The following is a 23,239-nucleotide window of genomic DNA, read 5'->3' on the forward strand; positions in this document are numbered from 1 at the left end:
TGGGTCAACAGTTTACCTCAGAGGTAAAACTTATGTCAATTAGTCTGATTTAGCCATTCTACAACATGCATGTTTCAAAACATCATGATGCACTCCAGATACATATATATTTATATATACACACATATATGTATATATATATATAATTTATATATATATAATTTTCATTCATCAGTTAAACATAAAAATAATGATAATAATGATTTAACATTCTCCCCTCCTCCCAAAAATAGGGAGAATACAAATGTATATATCCTGGGCCCAGGCCAGGCTGTAGACAGGTGACAACAACAATGGTTAATGCAATTTCCACACTGAAAACCTGTATCTCCATGGACCGTGTTTGGTGGCACATAAAATAAACCTCTAGGAATATTGACTTAAGCCCACTTCCTCTGCACCCCCAAAATCACATGAAGATAGTTGACCTCAGGAAGGAGATTAAAAAAAAAAAAAAATAGTTGGATCAACCTCGCAGGCTTGTATCTTGTGGAAATCCTAGTCACACTTAGGCTGAGGCCCCACAGAATTTGTCCCTCCAGATGACCATCGGCCTTCATCAGCATCTTAACCTAACTCCGCCCTTCGCAAAGGCCCGAATGATGCCGGAGTTTTGGAAGGGGGTGAGGAGGGGGCCGAGCTGGGGTGGGGGGAACAGAAAGGGATATGCTACAGAGATGATTAGTGAAAGTTGACAGCTGCCAAACACACTGTGTCCCTGGCAACACCTGTTGAGTGTGCCGCGGTGGCAGAGAGAGTCAGATGAAGAAAGACAGCTGTATACATGCCAACAGCAGCAGGATGCTGTGCTGGGCTCGTGCTCTGCCAGCAGAAGATGTGCCAAGCTGGCTGGCCTGGATTCAGATGGCTGGGTGTCCACTCGGTTTGCCAGCGAATAAACTCAGGGAATACATTTGCATTAACACCGCTCAGCCACCTCCCCTGCTCCTGCCTCCCATCCCTCCCGTGCTGCACGGAACATCGGTCCTCGTCCCAGAATGTCATCTTCAGGCTGCTTTTCAGGACCTGTATTTCAGTGAAACATGAGGTAAGCCAGATGCTGTCCTGAATTGCCTTGAAGGAAGCCAGCACCAGCAGTCGAGAGCAAGACAAAAAACTCCATCTTAGGTTTTGGCAGTTGACTAGAAAATATGCTAGGTAATTTTAATTGTGTGTGTGTGTGTGTGTGTGTGTGTGTGTGTGTGTAAAGAAAGAATAGATGGGGTTTTATATTTTATCTCATGCAAACATTATTCTCACCCAGACCCTTCTTTTATTTGAGTAACTTGAAATTTAGGTGATTCTCAGCTAAGCCAGGAGAGTTTCGCAATGGCAGTGGATATTAGAGGGAAAGTTGGTTCTGCCTGCAAAATTGCTTCCTAAGATGGAGAAGTGTCAGATATGTCTAATTTCTTCTTATCTTTTCTCTAGGCTCCAGGGAGGCCCTTGAGGAATAAGAAGTCTCAGATCTGGATGAGGGAGTTTTTCTCTGCACAGACCAATATTTGTGATTTAGAAAAGAAATCTATATATATATTATAGCATATATCATTTCAGCCAGCATGAAGTAGAGGTGGTGAGAGAGATAAAGCCTTAAGGAAGAGAGATGCTTTCTGGATTACTGTTTTTGATAGCCTTCTCCCAGAGGTCTTCATGAGCAACTAGGCCTCAAATAATTGAAATTATCCCACGCTTCTTTCTGACCTTCTAACGTTGTCCACCCCCAAACCCCCAAAACAAAAAACTGTATCTCTTGGAAAAGGTTTTTATTTCATTTCAGTGTTGTCTTTGTAAAGGAAGATACTCTTACTCTCGATTCTTTTTTCTCTGAACAATTGTGAACTCTTTTTTTTTAAAAAGTAACTTTCAGTTGAAATATGTAATGTCAGTAATTCACTGTTAAACATGTTTTGAGTAAAAAATTTATTTTAGAAATTTATCTTACAAATATTCACTACAATATGTTTTTCTGAGTCACTACTGCACAATACTGAAAAAAACTATAGGCCCATTCAGTTAGATTCAGGGCATATGCACTGACAATACAGTCATAAGATTACTATGCAATTGCTAGTGCAGAGGCACGCACCCTGTAACCCAGCAACCAAGAGACTGAGGCAGGAGGATCACAAATTCAAGGCTTGGGCAATTTAGCAGGACCCTGTTGCAAAACAAACCAACAAAAAAATACTCCAAAACCAAACAAACAAAAAGACCTAAAAAGGACTGGGGGTTTAACTCAGTGGTGGAGCACCCCTGGTCAAATCCCCAGTACCCCCAAAAAAAAAAGAAAAAGAAAAAAAAAGAAAAAAAAAAAAAAAGAAAGAAAGAAAAAAAATAAGAAAAAAAATGAAGAATACTATGCAATTATTAAGAAGAGTGAGTTGTCACCATGCATATGGACATGGGCTAACCCCCAGGATATATTAAAGGAAAAAATAAGGTGTAGAATAGTATGCTATCTTTTGTGTGAAAAAATAATAAATATACATATTTATAATATTTATTCTTATCTTCTAAAAATGTTACTAACATGTTTATCTTTACATAGTACACAAAAACAAAAGCTGTACCTAATTGGGTCCTATATAGGTTATACGCTTATCTTTACGTAGTCTCTCTCTGGAAGAATGGACAAGAGGCACCTGCCAGTCATTAACTCTGGGAACAAAAAGTAATTGATTGGAGGTGGGAGATCAGTATTTTCCTGTGACTCTTTTTTTGCCTGTTTGAATTTTTTATTACCATATACATATGCCACATTTTCAAAAGAATAAAAAAGACCAGGTAATAAATTTATTTATTAACTCTCAACGAAATACTAGAAATCTCATCTCTAAGTTCTTTTTGTTTTAAACTATGGATGTGATGTCACATGCAGCTAATTTGACCATTACCACAGATTAGTAACTTGGTTAGTTGATTTTGACTGACTAGTGACTAATTAGAAAATATGAGTCAATGTAGTGAGAATATCCCTTTTGAGTATAAATAAGATGTACTTCATGTTTGACATATAAATATGTCAAAATATACTCTACTATCACGTATAACTACAAAGAAAAAAATTTCAAAATGAAATTCTTTTCCTTCCTCAGTAGCATAAATTAGCTTGGATAAATTGTTGCTCATGGTGATTGAAGTAAGATTGCTTTTAAGGACTTAATGGCCACAATTCTATAACAGCATTTGAGTTCCCATGCCCTTTTTCTAAATTTTATCTATCTACATGTAGATAGATAGATAAATAGATAGAGACATATATAAATAGATATAGATATATATCTATACTATATAGATATATATCTATTTATATATCTTTTTATTTATCTATCTATGTAGATAGATAGATAGATAGAGACATATATAAATAGATATAGATATATATCTATACAATATAGATATATATCTGTAGATAGATGTAGATAGATATAGATAGATATAGATATATCTATACATATCTACTACATATATAGATACACACACATTCAAGCGGCTGTTTATTATAAATAATGGGAGGAACTGGTGAGATTTATCATGAACTCATGAACATCCTTGATATTTTCGTATATTGCTTCCCATCAAACCACTTTCTCTCTCCTCTCTCTCTCTCTTTCTCTCTCTCTCTCTCTCTCTCTCTCTCTCTCTCTCTCTCTCTCTTCCTCTTCCATAGAGAATAATCAAACAAGTGCATTGAGAAAGGAGGACTTTTTGGCTATAGAATTAAAAAGATATCAATATTCTGATACCAACCTTGAATCAAAGAAGGTGGACCTTTAAATCACAGATGATCTTGTTCCTTGTGGATGACTTGGAGGCAGAAAATCTGAGTTTCTGTCAAACCAGCTTCCTGTGAGTCTCAGCTCTCACACAGTTGAATGCAACTTCTGGTACTGATGAGCTGACCAAGCTAGCTGAAGGCTAATGAAAGAGCACTTGAAGCTATAATACTCTAGGGGTTATTTATTGATCACTACATGCATTTTGTGTAAAAAATAAAGTGAATTTTGTTTTGGAGTTTTGCTGCTGAATCTGATATCTATACATGTTTAGAATGAAAGACTTCAGAGTTTTCTAGTTAATTGATGTGTTTGCAATTGACCATGATCTTCCACTAAGAGGCCTGTTACTGTGGCAGCATCTATTGGAAAGAGCCGGAAAATGAAACACAATGCACATGTGTAAAAGAGACAACTCTTTGGCACGGGACTGAGTTCATTGTGGTGGGTTTCTGTGTGAACAGAGCAGGATCCTGGAAAGCACAAATGAGATGATGATTTTACACTTGCAGCATCTAAAATTCATGCAAAGAGTTTTGATAGAGACAAATTGACTCTCATATAAGTGGAGACCCTGGATCACATTTCTTGTTTCTCAGAAATAAAAGATTAAGATTTATGACCCATTAAATACTACCCTTTGATTTCATTTGTTTTGTATCTTAGTTGTTAAATCAACTTCTAATTCCTCTTTTTTGATATACAGTATTTTTTTCTGCAATTTTGACCTTAAATGCAGTGGTTTTAAGATACAATGCTTTTAAGACCCCATCTTTCAGGATAATGGTCTTAAAAATATGTTTTTAAAGTGCCATAATACTTTGTTCATAGAAATAGCATGTGTTTAAAAAGCAACAGTAGAACTGAAGTGAGGGTGTGTGCATGTGTTTGCATTTGTGTGTGTGTTGAATGGGTGTGGAGTCAGCTTACTGGGCTCACCCTCAGCTCATTTGTGAAACTTTCCATTAATGTCAGTGAAATCAGCTGAGTATTCTCATCATGTGTGATTTCTATGCTAAGGTTGAACTACAACAAGAAGTTAGTCCTCCGTATCTTGCATAGCTAAGGGAGTGGGAAGCTCAGTAGAAAAATCAGGAGACAGAAATGTGTCCTGTGGAATTTTCTTTATAGCTATCTGGTCATTATGAGTCACACCAGAATTAAAGAGTTTGGGATTTGAAGACATTTATCATAGAAAATATAATAGGAGAACCAGAAATGGCTGGGTTGAAAGACATGTTTACAGCCCAAAAAAAAAAAAAAAAAAAAAAATGGGTTGTTAAAGTAGTTAATTTCTGAACTTCCATGTGAAAGGCGACATGAAAGTCACTCTATATTGAAAAGCACTTTGATATGTTTGGTTTCTTTTTAGCTAAAATAATCTATTTTATCTAGTATTTTTATGTGTTAGTCAGCTTTCCATCACTAACAAAATACCTGAGAAAATCAACTTTTATAAGGAGGAAAGATTTACTTTGGTTCACAATTCCTGAAGTTTCAGTTCCTGGTCACTTGGCCCCATTGTGTTTGGGCCTGTGACGAGGCAGTATGTCATAGTGGAAGCATGTGGAAGAGGAGATGTGTTCGCCTATGACTTCCAGGAAGCGCAGAAAAAGAAAGGGGTGGGATCCCAATACCCCCTTCAAGAGCCCACCCCAGGGACCTAACATTCTTCCATCAGGCCCCATCTCCTAAATGTTCTGCCACTCCCCAACAGTATCATCAGCTGGGGACCAAGCCGCCAGCACATGTTCCTTTGTGGCAGGTGGAGGAGGGGGATTTAAGATCTAAACTATAACATTTTAATTTTATGTTTGGCTTTTATGTGTGTCATTCCATACTGACATTTCCCTTATTGGTCATAAGTCATCCAACATCTAAATTTGGCACAATATAACAGCATTTATTAATGCTGTTATCCTAAATGCCTTATCCTAAATGCCTAAATGCCTTTTATCCTAAAATGTACATTAAACGAAGATTTTTTTTAATGTCCCTGTTCCTCTGCTCAAAAAAAGTTAAAATGTACACAGAGTGAAAGGCAATTTACATATGGCATTGTTAGTGCCCAATATCTAGGAAAAAATTATTTCACAAAGAGGAACCAAGAACTTAAGTCTTTCCTTCTTATTAAAGGAAAAGAAGAGTTCACTTTGGAACTCTGCTAATAAAAAACCAAGTATGTCTCTTGCATATTTAACATGAAAAAAAAGATCAAGTACCACCCTTGACTTAACTTAGACTAGATGTTAGGGATTATCTTTCATAAGCTTTTCATCCTGGGAGGGTTTCATATAAAGCTTGCTCAAAAATCTTCACTTTCTAGTTATATCTTCATTTGAATCATACTATTCTTTGCATATCCTTAAAAATTTGCATTTAATTATATTTTACATCTTATCAGTTTTGCTTTGGTTAGTGTGTTGCCCCAAAAATATGAGATGTCTAACATTTGCTTGTCATATCTGTATAGGTAGACCACAAATTTCATGAGGGTAGGGACTTCTTCAGCATCCTCAGAGTTCAAGGTCCAGTCTTCTGCACCAGATCATTCATGCAGGAAATGTGCATTTATTGCCACTTGGCACATTCTCACTTCTTTTAAACATTCAAACATTCTACAATTTACTTAATTGGTTTATACGGAAGAAAAACTGATTTGCTAGTCTGAGTAAGCAACATGGACTAGGATGGTAAATTTTGCTGCTCAAAAATAGCAAAGTGTACATTGAAACAAAACAAAAGTGGTTTTTGCATTAGCCACTATCTGCTATCCTTAATAGAAATCATTACCATCTGCTTAAAACTGCATTCATTATGAAGAAACAACATTTCTAAGTATATTCCAAATACCCATATCCATGACTTTAGAAAAAGTGTTTATTAGCCTTGTCTCATAGAGAAATTGACTGGCCTGGTATGTTTTATGCATTTATAAAATGCATTCTTTTCATTGAATTTGAGTAAATCCAGAGGTTTTAAAGTGGGTTAAATGTGGATTTATAATAGGCATTATCTATATTGTTATTTTCAATTTAGTTTCATATTTGATATTACTTTTGGCTATAATATATAAAGAAGTTGTCCTTGGGTTTAAAACCAAGAGACATTCTGCCTTCCACTATTGAAGTTTGCCAGATTTATGACTCCCACTAGTTTTACTTAGCCTCCCTCCCAGCAGCTTTTATCAATAAGACTGTAAAATGCACAGGGCCTGGTTTTAGATCCCTTACTTCCCAGCTATGTGACCACGTGACCTTGGGCAAGTTTCTTGACTTCTCTAATCCTCAATTTCCTCATCTATAAAATGAAGATAATAGAGATCATGAGGATTAAGTAAGATAATGAATGTTAAATATTTAGTACAGTTCCAGGTCCACATTAAGTACTCAATAAATGTTAGCTGTTCTGATTAGCAGATGCTCCTGTAAGCCATAATTTGATTCCCAGAAAGGACAGCTCTGCTCTCTGACTCTGGCCCACTTTACACATGGATACAGGTCACACAAGGTGTGCCTCGTAGTGATGTTGGCTATATTTGGCCAAGCCCCTGATTCTTTCTACCTTGATCTAGTGGGAGAACCCACAGAAATCTGCAAGTGAGTGTGAGCTAATGTAAAGGTAGAATCTTTGGAAGTACTTGCTAAAAGCAAATCTTACAGAGGATTATGTTTGAATATTGAACTCATGGTAATGAGTTCATTACATGGTAACTTATGTAATGCTTGTTTCAAGCCATGGGAATTTCTTAGAAACCAGAGCATTGTACACCAAGGGACTGTGATGCCTACTTCTCTTAGGTGGTATCTGAAGTAGACTTTTTCATTCTGAATCATATTCTCTAATCATATTCTCTACTAAGATCTCATGATAATTTCAATTTGTCCCATAACTTCTTGCTCATTTCCCGGTCTTGGAGAGGTTTCCCTTTGAATAGGAGACATGTCTAGTGTTTTCCCAGAACGTTCGATGATGCTGATGCTATGTGCTACAATTTGGATTTGGAATATCCTGTAAAGTCCACATCTTAAAGGCTCGGTTCTCAACTTGACACTCTGGGGAGGTGGTCAAACCCTTGGGAGGTGGATCCTAGTGGGAAGTCTTGGGTCATTGTGAATGTACGCTCAAAGGGGATTATTGAATGTGTTTTCTTCCTCTTTTTTCACACTGAACATGAGGTGACTAGCCTCCTCTGCCACTGGCTCCCACCATGATACACCATGTCACCAGAGGCCCAAAGGCAATGATGCCAAGCCACCATGGGCTAAACCTTTGCAACTGTGATCCAAAATGAAACTTTCCTTCTTATAACTTGATTATATCAGGTATTTCGCCCTCATGGCAGAAAGCTGATTAACACACCATGTGACCTGACGCCCTTACAGATGTCCATTCAAGTCAACAGGGTTGAGAAACTCTTAACATCATTTGTTGAAAATCCAGATCGTGGAGATGGCGATCGTGTGGTCCTTCTGTCAGCATGCAGACCGACTACTGAGAAATGAAAAATGTCATGGGATTTGGAGTAGTGAAGAGAAGCAACCTCAAAACAAATCTAGTGCTTCTTGATCTTTTGGTCCTCTTGAGCTGTTGTTCCTATCTAGTCATAAATTCAATACTAAATTTCAGATATTAGAAGTCTTCCCTTGCTTTCCAAGTTTAGTCTATTTTAAGACTAAAATCATATGCAGCTTAAAGTACAAAAAAAGAAAAAAATAAAAACGTCACCACCTAGAAATAACACTATGGACATAGCGAAATATTTGCTATAAATACTTTTAAATAGGAAAAACTCATTCCTTTTCTAAGAGATGAAATACGTACATGGGAAAGAACCAGACTTTGAAGACTAATGCTGAATATTTGAAAATTGCTCCAAATTCCATCACCTAGAAAAACAATGTTAAGATTATATTAGATGAACATTTTTGGATCTCTTCCTGTGTGTACACATATGTGCATATTTTAGCTCACATTTTCCTTTTTTCAGAACAGAAAGGTGTGGAGTATTAAATTCCTTACAGAACACTATGCGAAATCTTCCATAGTGACACGTGAAGAATGAAAGTGAATATAAAATTCTGATAAGAGATTTGGAGAGCCTTCTCAGAGGAAGTGGTATTTGGGTAGAATCTTGAAGGCCCAAATTTTTTTAGCAAAGATGGAGAGGACAGTAAATCACCATCATTGCCAGTGAAAGAGTTGATGCATGTATCCACAGCTTAAAAGACGAAGAGAAAATTATGTGACAGAGTCCCACTAAATGGCCCAGGCTGGTCTCGAACTTGTGATCCTCCTGCCTCAGTCTCCTGAATAGCTGTGACTATAGGCATGTGTCACCACCCCTGGCTATAAACCTTTTGTATGAGATAATCTCCGTTCTTTATCTGGTTTTTTTTTTTTTGTTTGTTTGTTTTTTTTTTTTTTCCGTGCTGGGGATTTGAACCCTGGGACTTGTGCTTGGCAAGGCAAGCACTCTACCAACTGAGCTATGTCCCCAGCCCTCCATTCTTTATCTGCACGGGGACATATATAACACATACTTTATAAAATGAAGAACACAAAAATAGTGCTCTGTAATATGCTTTTCATCTGGTATTATGAAAATGCATCCATATTTGTAGACCACTATTTTGAATATTCAACTTGTTTCTTCTAATTTTCAATGGTTATGAAAAAGCCAAAAGTGTCATTTTTTTGTGTTTGGGGTTTTTTATTATTATTATTTATTTAGCATAGCAAAGTAGGGATTTCTAAGTCTCCTTTTTCACATATATTGCCAGATTGCCCTCTACAATGATTTTACCTGTTTCCAAGGTCATCAGCTAAGCCAAAATTCATTACTTGCATGTCACCCCCACCAGGTGTAGTTTGATCAGGAAAACCAGAATCTTACTTGCTTTGCTCTTTTCTTCCTCTCCTCCACTTTTCCACTAAAACAAACAACCCCTAGCACTCCTCCCCACACAAAAATGATTTCTTTACTTGTATTCTCCCTAAAGGTGACCATTATCATCTTTTGGTTTCTTTAGTTCAGGACTGTTACCCAGACTAGCTCCTTATTATGATGTTTAACATCGATACAGGTTTAAAAGCATTATCCCAGTGACTCAGGAGGCTGAGGCAAGGATTGCAAACTCCAGGCCAGCCAGGGCAACTTAGCAACACCCTGTCTCAAAATAAAAAATAAAAAGGGCTGGGAATGTGGCTCAGCAGCAGAGTGCCTTGGGTTCAATCCCCAGTACCAGTGAGTTGGGGGTGTTTTAGTCAGCTTTTTGTGTTGCTCTGCCTAAAAGACCTGACAAGAACAATTTTAAAGGAGGAAAAACTTATTTGGGGGCTCATGGTTTCAGAGATCTCAGTCCATACATGGCTGACTCCATTCCTTGGGGCTTGAGGTGAAAACAGAACATCATGGCAGAGGAAAGAAGTTCGGGACATGATCACCAAGAGTTAGAGAGAGCTAAAACTCAGCTCACAAAATACATACCCCAAAGGCATGCCCCCAGGGACCCACCTCCTCCAGCCACACCCTACCTGCTTTCGTGACAACTCAGTAAGTCCCCTCAGGTGATTAATTCACTGATTAGGTTAAGACTCTCATAATGCAATCATTTCTCCTCTGAACCTTCTTGTATTGTCTAACACTTGAACTTTTGGGGGTCACCTCAAGTCTAAACCATTACAGGGAGAGAGCTGCAGTTATTTTTCAAGTGTCTTGAAATATTATTTCTGAAGCTGAAGCTGAGTCAGACAGCTCATTTCATGTGCATTTGTATTATCTGCTTCATTTGTAATGGGAAGCAGAAGGCAGTGTCACAGCCTTGAACTCCCAGGTCATGGAGGACAGCCCCTGGCAAGCTGTATGTGGTTCTGTGCTACCAGTTATCAGAGCTTTTTGATTGCTACCTTTGGATACATGGAGTCTCTCTTCAAACAACCGTAGAGCTCATTGCTATTATTAATCTGTCTCTGTTGCCAGATTCATAGCTTCAGAGTAAGAAAATATTATCTGAGCAAATATTTAAGCAGAATTCTCTACACCGTTCTGCTTCATTAAACCACTGCTTTCTGGGCTGGGGGTATAACTCAGCAGTAGAGCATTTGCCTAGTATGTGGGAGGCCTAGGGTTTCATCCCCAGCACCCCCAGCACTGGAAAAAAATTTAAAAAGAACAGTTTTCTTTCCATTTGTTCTGGAGTAAAGAGGCATATCCCAAATAAACACTCATTGGTTTTCCCAGCATTTTTATCCACAATAGAAAGACAAGGGCTTCCCAGGAAGAAGGGCTTGATGAGGAGCCCCATCTGTAATCCATGCTCCTCCCCCAGAATTTGGTCTGTGGCAGGAAAGCTCTGTGGCTCAAATGCAATAGAACACAGTGGCGTGTGTCCACATCTGAGTCAAGAAATTAAATAGGAGTGACATGATTCCAGCTACTGCCAAAGTATGTAGTTTGGATTGGTCACTCAAAGTTCAACTTCCACCTTGTGCACTTCACTGCAGATGTAGTTGAGCATTTGACTTGATTAGAAAGCATCAGAACACAGTCCGTCTTACAGTATTCTATGGTAATAGGGAGCCAGGACACCTATCCTCACACATCCTAACACATCATATGGTTTTTCTTTCCTTCTTCTGTTTCAGTGGCCTCCTATTTACTCTTTGGTTGAATATGCATGATATACAGAACATGGGGTGCAAAGAATCTGTAACAAGTACAACGAAAAAAGTTGGATATTGAACTTATTGATATGTAGAAGTTATGTTGGTACCACAAACTGGTACAAATGATCACACATACAGCAAAAAGCCCTGTTGTTATGGGGCGCAACTTAAGAACAGACCGATCACCACTGAGAAGTCCAAATTTGAGAGTCTTTATTAAGCCGGCCTGCTGACTGGCTCACACAATGCCCCCAAAAATGGCTGTTGGGAGAACAGCCCCGACCATAGGGCTGTAGGGGTTCTTATACCAAAAATCACATTAATCATAAGTGTCTGTTGCTATGATTTGAAATTACAAACTAACATCATGAGATCATCAACAGAGGGAGAAGTGGGTCAAAATGACCCTTACCTAGGTACAAACTAAATAATGGTTACTAACATCCACACAATCACTGTTTACATGGTACATTGGTTAAGAGCAATAGAGATCAAAAGAGAGCAATTTTTCACTACACAAGAATTGTCATTTTGTATTGCTAAACATGTCACGCTAAGTAACTGATGATGGGTACAGAGGCGGGTGTTCCCATGGGAGAAACTTATTTCCTACATAACAAGCAGTCTCAGAGCAAAATGGAGTCTGTTTAGTCATTTCCCTTAGAGTCTGGCCTAGAACATTTTCATGGAGTCAGATCTGTCAGCCCATCACACTGTAAAGAAGTTTTCCTAAAGTATTTAATCATAATACTTTTGGGAGTGTTGAAGAATCTCTTTTCCTGATAAGTTTCACACTGACACAGTTGATTTTAGGAAATTTTCATCTTTTTCTTCTTAAAAGCAACTGTCGAAGGAACAGTATTTTTTCATTAGTTTTGTTCAGGTCAATAACCACGGGTTGGAGTTATTATTGATAATATCCTTATGAGTAGAAGAAAAGTCAACCAACTTCTGGAGGGTTCTTTCAACTCCTATTTGGTTCATCCTAGGTGAAGGAAATCTAGAGCCAATGAACCATGTTCTTTTTCTCTTAAGAATGTTCCCCATTACGTTTTTAGATCAACGTCCACTGATACAAATGTCTGTTGCTAGCTCCTACTCTGATACTTTATTGTAAAGCTTTGTAGAATAAAGGCCATGAAGTGCTATTCTCTGTTTCCAGAAAGCCTACACTACCAAGATCTTCAGGCAGATGCATCAATTCTGTGATTTAATAACTCCAATGAAAGTTGTGGCATGTTTGTGTAGATCACCTGAGAGCCTGTTGGAGTTGGGTTCCATGGATTTTTTTCAACACACATATTAAAGGAAAGCTACAATTTATTATTTTGAATTACAAAATTGTGTTTGGAATTACAGATAAAAATATCATACTTTTATCTTATATTTAAAAATAGACATTTTATTATATTAAGAAAAAACATCTAGCTCTATCTTGTTATTTCTTTATCACAAAGAAGAAAGAAGTGAAATCCGTATTTAAAAGGCTATGGAACATTGTGCATTTAAAGTACTCAGCAAGTTATTCCCTAAAGCACTCCATATGATATGTAAATCTTTTGATCTTTCACAAAACGCATGAATACTATAAAGAATAATGAGTACAAGCTTGGAAAATACAATATTGACTGTCAATGCAGTGCACTTAGCCACAATTATTATTTGCATGGCTTTTGCAACATAACTGGAGGGGAGACGTCTGTGAATACGTTAAGAACATGCCAGTCTCTGCTAAAGAAGATTTAATTTTATGTGAAAGACTTTTCTTTTGCCCTTTCCCCTTCCACTAGTTATTCTTTTTTTCCCCAAACCCCATTTTTTCAAGATAGGAAAAAAAATCTTTAGGAAAGGGGAGAATTGACTTGAGTTTCAAAAGAGATGTCCCGCTACCCCGTTGTTATTAATTACCATATGATGGATAAAATAACTTGGCTTTGGGAAGTATTACCCTATGATACCCTGCAGAAAGAATATTTAAAACATGATAAGCTGTTCTTTCTAGAAATCTTTATTTAAAACTTAGTGTAGCAATCTGAATGAAATGCTCTCTTCAAGTTTAGTTTGAGAATAGTTTAATTGACGTTCCTGAAAGTTTCAGAAATTGCAAATTCAGTTCGAACTTATTAGCATTTATTTGAAATAAACAAATGACAATCTTTTTAATGTATCAGTTAACAATTTGATAGTGGAGTTCACTTTGTCTTAGTCAAAATAAGCACTAAGCCATTTTTAATGACTGCTTGTGTTTATGATATGATACAGCACCTGGTTAGTTACCCTGCCCTATGAGTTTGAGCTACCAGGTAAGGACAAATAGCTTATGGTAGAGGCAACGTACCAAAGGATTTGGGAGTAGTTGTACAAATGGGAAGAAAAATTGACTCCCATGATGGGATAAATGCTCCCAAGATGTTAGTGCTTCATCATAATGTCCTTTATGCACAGGGACATTAATGCATCAGACATTGGTTGGATGCTTGGAATTCTGCTTATACACATAGCTGTAGTGAAACTTTTGGGAGCATACTATTAGATTTTGACTCTAAAATTTGTGTGAAAAAGAACCTAGAATATCTACCAGGTTCTTAGTACAAAATTTGGAGGACTTTGCTATTTGATTTTATGACTTACTATAAAGCTACAGTAATCAAGACAATATGGTATTGTTATACAGGCAACTAAATAGACAATGGATCTGAATAGAGGGTCTCCTATTTGTGACCATTTGGTGTTTCATAAAGGCACCAAAGCAATCCAAAGGGGGAAGAAAATCTTTTCAACTAGTGGTGCTGAAGCAATGGGATATTCATATGGGGGAAAAATAAAACTCGATTCTATACTACACCCAAAAATCAATTCAAGATGGATCATAGAGTAAATGGAAGAGTTGGCATATTGAAATATTTTAAGAAGTACAGAGTAATATTTTTGCAACCTGAGGGTAGGCTAAATTTTTTTAGATAGAACATAGAAATCATAAAAATAAAAGTGTGATATCTTAGATTTCATCAAAATTTAAAACTCTTGCTCATTGAGAGATATTAAGAAAAGGAATAGGTAAGCTACAGATAAGGAGAAAATATGTATCTGACATATTTTCAGATAAATAAAATATTATCTGACAAATTTGTCAGAATATATGCAATATGTATATGTATATGCAATATGTATTTGTATAGAATATATGCAACTCAAAATATAAAAATAAACCCAATTTGAAATGAGAAAATGATTTGGACAGTAAATTCACAAAGGAAAATATACAAATGGCAAATACACACAACACACGAGTCCTCAAATCAATATTCCTAAAGGAATTGTCAATATAAATCATAATGAAATGCCATTATGCTTGCACCAGAATGGCTAAAATATATTTTATTTTATTTTTTTTATTTAAATTTTTAAAATTTTTTTAGTTATACATGACAGTAGAATGTATTTTGACATATCATACATACATGGAGTATAACATTCCATTTTTGTGGTCATACATGAAGTGGAATTACACTGGTCATGTATCATATATGAACATAGGAAAGTTCTGTTTGATTCATTCTACTGTATTTACCATTTCCAACCCCCTGTCTTCCTCCTGACTTGGTCCTGTGCAATCAGTGAACCTCCCTTTCTTCTCCACCCCAACTACTGAGTCAGTATCTGCATATCAGAGAAAACATTTGGCCTTTGGTTTTTTTGGGATTGGCTTATTCTGCTTAGCATGATATTCTCCAACTCCATTCATTTACGTGCAAATTTTATTCTTCTTTAAGGCTAATATTCCATTGTGTATATATACCACAGTTTCTTTATCCATTCATCTATGGAAAGGTATCTAGGTTGCTTCCATTGCTTAGCTGTTGTGAATCAAGCAACTATAAACATTGATGTGGCTGTGTCACTGTGGTATGCAAATTTTAAGTCCTTTGAGTATAAACCAAGGAGTGGGATATCTGGGTCAAACGGTGGTTCCACTCCAAGTTTTCTGAGGAATCTCTGTACTGCCTTCCAGAGTGGTTGCACCAATTTGCACTCCCACCAGAATGTATGAGTGTTTCTTTTCCCCCACATCCTCACCAACATTTATTGTTACTTGTATTCTTGATAATTGCCATTCTGTTAGGAGTAAGATGGAATCTCAGTGTAGTTTTAATTTGCATTTATCTAATTGCTAATTTGCTGACCAATCTTATTTCTTCTTCTGTGAAGTGTCTATTCAGTTCCTTAGTTCATTTATTGATTGAGTTATTATTATTACTATTATTATTATTTTTTTGGTGTTAAGTTTTTTGAGTTCTTTATATATTCTGTAGATTAATGCTGTATCTGAGGTGCAATGTGGTAAAGATTTTCTCCCTTTCTGCAGGCTCTCTCTTCCCATTCTTGATTGTTTTCTGTGTTGTGAAGAATATTTTTAGTTTGATACCATCCCATTTATTGATTCTTGATTTTATTTCTTGTGCTTTAAGAGCCTTGTTGAAGAATTTGGTTCCAAAGCCAACACAATGAAGAGTTGGGCCTATTTTTTTGTCTAGTAGGGACAAGATGTCTGGTGTAATGCCTAGATCCTTGATTTTGAGTTGTTGAGTTTTGTGCAGGATGAGAGATAGGGGTCTAATTTCGTTTTCTTATATATGGATTTTCAGTTTTCCCAGCACCATTTGTTGAAGAGGCTGTCTTTTCTCCAATGTATGTTTATGGCACCTTTGTCTAGCATGAGGTAACTGTGTTTAGTTGGGTTTGTCTCTGTGTCTTCTATTCTGTACCATTGGTCTTCATGTCTTACCATTGGTCTTACATGCTCTTTTTATTATTAAAGCTCTGTAGCATAATTTAAAGTCTGGTATTGTGATGCCTCTTCAGAATGGCTAAATTTTAAAAGGCTGACATCAAATAATGGTGAGAATATGGAGCTACTGGAACTCTCACATACTGTCAGTGAAGATATAAAATTATACAATCACTTTGGAAAGCAGCCTGTCAATTTCTTATGTTATGAATATACTGAATTCCACTTTATGACCCAATAAATTCCACTCCTTGGTATTTAACCAAGAGAAATTAAAATATTTTTAACAGTTTTTGGTAAGACATTTGTAGCAACATTGTTTGTAACAACCCCAAAGTAGAAACAACCCTAGTGTCCATCAACAGAAATAAACTGTGATAAATATATCCAGTGTCATGCTACTCAGCAATAAAAGAAATATACTACTAAAATAGTCAACATGGGTGAATTTCAAAAGAATTATGCTGAATGAAAGAATCCAAATACTAAAGAATACATATTATATGATTCTATACACAGGAAGTTCTAGAACAGTCAAACTAACCTATGGTACTTCTGGGATGCTGCTGATAATGTATATTTAGATGGGATTTAGGCTACACAAGTATACTTAAGATCACTTAAAATCATTTAAGGGTGTGAAAAATTTTACCAAAAATATGGCACATCATTAACATCATTAGTAATATGCATGCTAAATTGTTGAGAAGTATAATGACTTCTGCAACTTACTTGAAATACATCCCCAAATTAAAATGGGTCAATGGATGAATAATTACATGATAAAAGAAATGCAGTAGTAACATGTCAATCATGGAATCTTTGTAGAGATAAATAACTATATATATAAAACTAGATAAATAATATATAACTATGTACAACTATGTAACTGTATGTAACTATAGATAACTATATCTAACTTTATATATATGTATATGTGTATATGCATGTGTATATATATATAACTTTATATATATATGTATGTGAATACATATATACATATATGTATATGTGTATATTTGTAATCCTTTCACCTTTTCTGTTTGAAATGTTTTTTTTATTTGTTCCAATTAGTTATACATGACAGCAGAATGCATTTTGACTCATTGTACACAAATGGAGCACAATTTGTCATTTCTCTGGTTATACACAATGCAGAGTCACAACATTCATGTAATTTTACATGTATATAGGGTAACAATATCTGTCTCATTCCACCCATCTTTCCCATCCTCATACCCTCTCCCCTCCCCTCATTCCCTCTGCCCAATCTGAAGTTCCTCCATTCTTCCCTTGTCCCACCCTCTCTTATGGATCAGCCTCCACATATCAGAGAAAACAATTGGCCTTTTTTGGGGGGGGATTGGTTTATTTTACTTAGCATGAGTCTCTGGTTCCATCCATTTACCAGCAAATGCCATAATTTAATTCTTCTTTATGGCTGAGTAATATTCCATTGTGCACATATACCACTTTTTCTTTACCCATTCATCTATTGAAGGGTATCAAGATTAGTTCCACAGTTTAGCAATTGTGAACTGAGTTTCTATAAACATTGATATGGCTGTGTCACTGTAATACACTGATTTTAAGTCCTTTGGGTAGAGACCAAGGAGTGGGATAGCTGGGTCAAATGGTGGTTCCATTCCAAGTTTTCTAAGGAATCTCTATACTGCTTTCCAGAGTGGCTGCACCATTTTGCAGTCCCATCACCAATGTATGAGTGTTTCCTTTCCCCCACATCTTCACCAATAATTATTATTGCTGATATTCTTGATAATTGCCATTCTAATAGGAGTGAGAGGAAATCTGAGAGTAGTTTTGATTTACATTTTTCTAGTGGCTAGAAATACTGAACATTTTTTCATATATTTGTTGATTGATTGTATATCTTCTGTGAAGTGTCTGTTCAATTCCTTAGCCTATTTATTGATAGGGTTTTTTTTTTTTTTTGGTGTTAAGTTTTTTGAATTCTTTCTATATCTTGGAGATTAGTGCACTATCTGATGTGCGTGTGGTAAAGATTTTCTCCCATTCTGTAAGCTCTCTCTTAATGTTACTGATTGTTTCCTTTGCCAACAAGCTATTTAGTTTGATGCCATCCACTTATTGATTCTTGATTTTATTTCCTGGGCTTTAGGAGTATTGTTAAGGAAGACAGGTCCTAAACCAACATGATGAAGGTTTGGGCCTACTTTTTCTTCCATTAGGCTCAGGGACTCTGGTCTAATTCCTTTGTTTGAAATTTTTAAGACAAATATTGAAAAAAGTGTGAGTAGCTTTCACTACAGTAGACTATATTTTCTACTCATCATATATTTATGAGAAAGGTCATGCAGATTGAATTATTCTTGCATTTAACTCACTCAGTTAATGAATAGAACATTTGAAATGCAATGACAGATAAAACTGCCCATAATAAAAATGTAATCTGGTCATTTAAAACACATGAGAAAGAATTAGCTCTCTTGAGCAATGGTTTTAAACATAGAATTATCCAGGATCATACAAAGACACTTATTAAAAATAATGGTTCTATGGTCACACTTAAATTATTGAATATTAGAGAGTGAGACCTGAAGTTGGTAGTTCTCATGCACTAGGGATTAGCAATACAAACCAGGTGCTTGGGAACCTTGGCTGTGGACAGTGACTCAAATAATGTACGTGTCTTCCCAGCATATTTTCCATGCACTTTCTGGAGCAAGCAATCCCCAGGAGTCTGGAAGTTTCAGGAGGGGCATGTCAGCTGGTAGGTCTGCATCCTGGAGGGATCTGCTGCACACTTTGAAAATCAAACTGGGAGGCTAGCGTGGCAAGACATGTGAAGAGGAAACACTGTAGAGATTGTCCTTTATTCACAGTGGAGAATTGCTGAATGAAGCAGAGGGGTCCTATGACTTACCCTGTGTCACATGGAAGTTCCTGTAGGAGTTAACCCAGAACCCAAGTCTACTTCTGCAGACACTGAGTTCTCTGCTTTGTCTTCAGTTCTCTATAGTGCAAATTACCAATGTCTTTTTTTCTTTCCCCCTTTCAGAACTTTTTTAAAAGAAACTTTTAAAGTTTTTAAGTTTTTAAATCCATCAAATTGTTTTTTTTTTTAAAATATGTTTAAGTGCATCAAATGTAAATAAATATGTATGAATTAATCTGTTACATACTAAATTTTTAACATTAAAGAAAATGACCAATCTGTTGTTGTATGTGATCTGGTAATGAAGTAATACAGATTATTCAACTGAGAATCCATTTATGAGCACTTATTTTAAAATCTCCTCTCTTCATGTTTAAAAAAATTTAAGCTTTTTCCATGGATGATTAGTTGCCTATAAATGATTCATTAAGGAAAAAAAAAAAAAAATATATATATATCTTATATGGGTTTTTCTTGTAACAAGGTAGGTCCTTCGAAACATTTTTTTTCACTCCATTTTATATGCCAACCGATCAATTGTTTTCTAGGAATTTTTTGTAACAGACTACATTTTACACACTTACAGATTTTTTTATTCTAATTGACCTAGAATATAATTTATTTTTACTGGTGAGGGGCAGGGGGGTCAGTGAGTAAAGGAGTCTAAAACAATTTGTAGAAGAAAAAGAACTAATGCTCACAATTCTAAACAAAAATGTTCTGTTTATTCACTATATTGCCAAGGGCTGTTTTTTCCTCATTGCCATTTGCTAAGGACCAAGAAAGATTATTGGTCAGTATAAAAGTGTGTTTTAGTCGGTGTAATGTATGGTACATGCTTTTCCAGTTCAGTAGCTTACCCTCCCAAAGACTAAAGAAGCTTTTCAAACACCAAATTGTACAGATATAGTGCCTTTAAAAAAAAAAAAAAAAAAAGATCTTTCTATATTGTGATTTTCAGAGCTGTAAACAGAAGGCAAGCCCATATGTTTTCCTAATTCACAAATGTCTTAATTTTTCTTTCATTTGATGACAGATAAGAGTGTTTGTAAGAAAAACACAATACTATGCTATACTACTAGAATGACATTCAATTTATCTTTTAAATTACCCTCAAAGAGATTTTTTTTAAAATATCAAGGTTAGCAAAAGGCCCACTTTATTCTTTTTGAATCTGGACTCCTGTTGATTTTTATTCATACTTTATCTGTAATGCCATCAGAACTCTCAGTATAATTTTCTTGGGCAAATTTTATAGAGTCACTCAAAACCTAGAAGCCTAAAGAAAATTCATATCTCTACACAAATTTTCAGTTACGTTTCTATTATTCAAAACATTCAGGTGCTGTAGCTGACCCAAAGCCTTAATATTAACTATTGACATGATTCCATCCAGGAAAGAAATGAAAACATATGCAGAAAAATTTGTGCAAAAATGTTGACATTAACTTCCTTCCTCAATCTAATTGTAGTCTTTGTCTGAGAAAGAAAACAGTCCGTTTGTAAAATGTGACCTGTGTTAATCCAGCAAACACTTTCTGGTTTTGCTCAGAGTTGAATTTTAAAATTTTGTTTTCTACATAAAAATTAGAAAGAAAAACTCAGTCATGAAACTATCTGTTATGGGTTAGATATTAGGTGTCCTCCAAAAGCTCACTTGTGAGACAATGCAAGGTTTAGAGAAGAAATGACTGGGTTCTGAGAGTCTTAACCCAATTAATGAAATAATCCCCTGATGGGATTAACTGAGTGGTAACTAAAGGCAGGAAGGGTGTGGCAGGAAGAGGTGGGCATTTGGGGTATACATTTTATATCTGGCTAGTGGAGTCTTTCTCTCTTTCTCTGCTTTTGCTCATCATGGGAGCTACTTCCCTCTGCCACACTCCTCTGCCGTGATGTTCAGTTTCACCTCAAGCCCTGAGAAATGGAGCCGGCTGCCTGTGGACCTAGACCTCTGAAGCTGTTTTTCACCTCTACAAATGTTCTGGTCAGATCTTTTAGTCACAGCAGTGAAACAGCTGACTAAAACACTATCTTTTAAGGAACTTCTTGGACCATGTATTTGACCTAGGGAAAAGGTCCTAGTCCCAGTTGCCACTGTGAGCAAGCAGGTCTGTTTATTCTTTCATCCATTCACTCGATAATCATGCAGGGAGCCTGCTGTGTGCCAGGTTCTGGAATATATCTGAGATCAGAAGATGATTCAAAAATAATTCCAATCTTTTAAGAAATTCTCAGGAGAAACAGAAAACCATGTACAGAAATAATTGTTTTACAGTGGTACAAACACTGTGAAGCAGATATGCAAAGGACAGAAGTGACTAAGGGACAGTGGGACCAGCTCTGACTGGAAAGACCCAGGCAGGACAGCCAAGAAGCAGGAGAGCCTGAGCCAGTTCATTGCACAAAGCCCATGGACGCTCCTGGTGAGAGGGTAATGTGTGCAGAACCCCACGTACTTGAGACACCAGTCTGCAGCTCACTATCTGGCCTCTCTGGAGCAAGGCTGAGTGCATTGTTTCAAGCAATGACAATCTGAGCCCCTGGAAGGCACATGCACTCTGCTGAGAGTACTGGGCTTTGTTCTATCTGATTGTAGATTCCTTAAGAGGTTGATGGAGAAGGAATGAAGACTTCTTCCTGGGTTTCTGGCTCAGGTAAATAAGGGAGTTGTTCACTAAAATGGGGAAAAGACAGGAAGAGCACTTTCAAAAGCAGTTTTTGAAATTGTGTTTTCATCAATTCTACTTAGAGATCTCTGTGGGAAGTCCAGCTGCAAATAACCAAGTGACAGGTTTATATGTAGGTTATGGTCATGAATGAACTCCCCCAGAGGCAGATGGATGTGAGAGCAGAAAGCCCTGAGTCTTCAGAAACACCAGCATTTACGACTTGCACACAGGGGAGGAGGTGTAGAAAATGGCTAAGAGGTAGAGGAACTAGCAAAAGGGCCTGAGGAGGAGGGTCCGATTCTGGAGAAGCCGATTAGGAAGAGCAGTGCGGCAGAGCGAGGGACGCGCGCGCCGGCTGGGTCTGTGCTGATGGCTGCGCTCTTGGCCTACCGCCAAACTCGTTGAGTTGCTGCACCCTCGAACCTAGGAGCCGTAGAAAACTTAAATATTAAGCTTCAAGGCTGAGGTCACATGTTTGGGATTTAGTTTCTTGCCTTGGTTGTTACAATGATGGAATTTCTGCTTTTTAAAATGTCCGGTACAAGACCCTGAAGCTGGATCTCGTGATGGGCTCGCAGGGCTCGCTGCATAGCGCAGACCTGAGTGTTGGGGGTGTTTCTGCTGCAGGAATCCACTCGTGCGCACCTACCCACTGACTTGACCCCAACATCTGAAAGGAAAGAAGACAATTTAAAGGATATTTACATCAAATCATGTGAATATTCAGAAAGATAAAAATGCATCTATTGCTGCCACAACCTCAGGGCAGGAGAAACCTTCCATGCTGATTCGTTCTGTTACTTTAAAAAAATGTCTCATTATCACAGCAAATGCCACATCATAAGCTCTTTCTAGTATTAGCAAGAGCCAGAACACTTTATTTAAAAACATACAAAGAAACCTTATGCATTTCTATATATCATAATGTTTTTAGAAGTCAACTTTCATTGGAGAAGACGTTTTCTTGTTTTGAATGACAACTCATAATTACACCAACAAACACTCCTGTTCACTGTAGCAACCAAACAGATGGATACCCAGATACACCCACAGGAAAATCAAAAAAGACCAAGATCTACATTTCTGTCTGTCTGTCTCCCTGTTGGATTGGGCAGGTTTATTTTATTTTATTATTTTTTAAAAAGTTTTTGCTATGTTGATGTCTCTAATGCCATTGGAAACTGAATTTGAAAACATTAATAAAGAACACATTTTGAAAAACAAAGTATTGTTTTTAGGAATTGATCCTATTTTAATTTACTCGATAGTTACAGTGTTATTTAGAAATAATTACTTCAGATTCCAGTTTGAATAAACAATCTTTGAAAAAAAGACCAGATGTTGGCAAGTAGAGAGGAAGAGTTGTAAATTAGATCTCATCATCCCGCTTAGGAAGGAAGGCATTCTGGATAAG

The sequence above is a fragment of the Sciurus vulgaris genome (genome assembly GCF_902686455.1).
Source record: "Sciurus vulgaris genome assembly, chromosome: 2".
Taxonomy (NCBI): domain Eukaryota; kingdom Metazoa; phylum Chordata; class Mammalia; order Rodentia; family Sciuridae; genus Sciurus; species Sciurus vulgaris.